The sequence below is a fragment of the Trichechus manatus genome, unplaced genomic scaffold (genome assembly GCF_000243295.1).
Source record: "Trichechus manatus latirostris isolate Lorelei unplaced genomic scaffold, TriManLat1.0 scaffold00102, whole genome shotgun sequence".
NCBI lineage: Eukaryota > Metazoa > Chordata > Mammalia > Sirenia > Trichechidae > Trichechus > Trichechus manatus.
This window is the reverse complement of record NW_004444038.1, coordinates 1,331,742-1,334,234: the sequence shown is the minus strand read 5'-3', so window position 1 is coordinate 1,334,234 and position 2,493 is coordinate 1,331,742.

Below are 2,493 nucleotides of genomic sequence, written 5' to 3'. Positions count from 1 at the left end.
TACACAAAGTGTTTGTAGCATATAACTTAAATCTTAATACTTAATGTATAACACCAAACCCAACCCAACTCATTGAACATATCTAGCAAAATGGGTAAAGGCACTAACTTGTGCTGAGAAGTAGGACAGAAATGACCAATGAATGTATGAGGAATTACAGAGTTTGTGCAGAGCCCTGGTGCTCTGCTGCTAACCAAAAGGTCTGTAGTTCAAATCCACCAGTCACAACTTGGAAACCCTATGGGAAAGTTCTCCTCTGTCTTATAGGGTCGTTCTGAGTTGGAATCCACTCAACAACAAGTTTGGTTTTCACGGTTTATGTAGTTTGTGCAAGGCTGGGGTAAATAAATCCTCTCATGCTTTATAGCTAAGAGTCAGAATCAACTTGATGGCAATGGGTAAGGTAGCCCGTGCTCTGAAATTCAAAACTTATTCATTTGTCAACTAATACTAGTTTCTCTTTTTCCACCATTGTAAGCCGCTGGAATTCTGGGGTGGAAAGGGTCATTTGAATTTTTCCCAATTTCCTAGGATTCTAAATCTTCAAGGGATCTAGCAGGTACTTTCCTTTTCTGAAGCTCATTAACATTTTCATTTCATTGAATTCTCTCTAAAAGACAATTCATACAGCCATCTTTGATGTAGCAAATATTTTCCTGACATTTTGTGTGACTGAAAAGTATATAAACAATATTTTCTTCCTCCTTCTTCTTTAAGACAATCCAAGCCCCTCTTCCTGGATGCTTCCCCTCAATACATAACACTTATGGCTGTATGGAAAACCTCCTTGATTTGCTGTCATAAATGATTATCTCTTCCAACTTTTAGCAAGCAGAAGAACTGGTAGAGACTTTGGAATGTTGGTTATTTTCTTCTTTCAACCCACTATCCCCTATCAAATAGGGTGAGTTGTAAATATTTCTTATTCCTCTAAGATTAATTAGGCTAGTTTGGGTGTCAAAATATAGCTTCTTTTCTCCCTTTTGTTTGGAAATGAAAAATATATAAATAAAGAACCTAATACAGCGCTGATGCATAATAATTGCTAATAAAAATTTGCCAATGCTGTTGCTGTTTTCCTAAGTTACTTTAATATGCCAGCCAGAATGCCAGAAGACCAATTTACAGAGATTCTAGCGGGAACTACTATTTCTCTTAAAGCCAACAGTGGTTATTATTCCTAAAGGCACGTCCTTTTTGATATAACAGAGATAGGCACACACATGCTTGTATTTCTGTGTGTGATAGAGATAGATTATCACAGAGATTGATTATTACAGGTGTAATAATAAGAGGGTTTTATGGGTACTCAAAATTTAAAAAATGAAAAATTAATGCAAAGGGATATAACGTGGGTAGGAAGTTTCAGGGTCAGAGAAAGCTTCAAATTCCACATCCAGTGGAAAACCATCCAAAAGAGCTCTCGGCACATTTTGGAGTAAGATTACCTACTTTATTTCCTATCAGAGAATTAAGAAATATTAAGAGGATATGATTTGAAGGTTGTAATTAAATCTGTTCATTTATGTTACAGACTTAGAATACGGGGTGGTATCTCCAAGGTCATCAGACCAAGCCTTTAGTCACATGTAATCTAGCCGGAATAGATGGGTATCTGTCTTATTCATATTCCAGATGATTAAGCTATTCTACAGTCTGCCTTACTAAGGCACTTATATCCTTGCTGAACCAGAATCATTCCTTAAGCTTATCTAAATCTCCCTTGCTGCATCTCAATAGATTGATAACTAGTTCTATTTAGTTTGGGATTTATGTGTATTCCATTTGATTCCAGGAGGTTAAAAGTGCTGATGACTATCTGTCACATCCTAAGAACCTCATAGTATTCTGGGTTTGGAATCCGAAAACGTAAAGTCATGCTCCAATTTCATCACGTATTTGCTGTGTAACATTGAGCAAGTACCTACCCTCTCTAAGCTTAATGTCTTCATCTGTACTAGCAGAACATACTTCACAAAGACATGAGACTCAAACACAATAATTCATATGGATGACTTTGTAAAGTCAAAAGAGATGCCATAGATAATAGAAGACATTTTTAATACATTAAACATCTTCAGTCAGCAGAGAGCTTTGGGCCATTTTTTAATAATTGAAAAGAACATTGTAGGAGATTGGTTTGGCATGCCAGACTTTTGTTTCTGCAGTGATAATTTACCTCCCAATGTATATCTACAATACATCTTCCTAGTTTCAAGATATGCAATTACTGTTTAATTTCGCACTCTCTCCTTATTATCCTTATATCAATAATAACTAAATCTATTCATCTCTAATCCTGAAAACGTCTCTCCCATCCATCCCCACCTCCATCCCTGGCCTTTTATGTTTTCTTTATATGCATCTTTGGGCCGAGACCTAAGTCTGAGTTTTGGTTCTGCCATTCCTATTTGTGTGACCTTGGATACTCTGAATTTGAATGTTCTCCCCTGTGAAATGGGGATAACACAAACCTCTCACCGCGGTTGTATT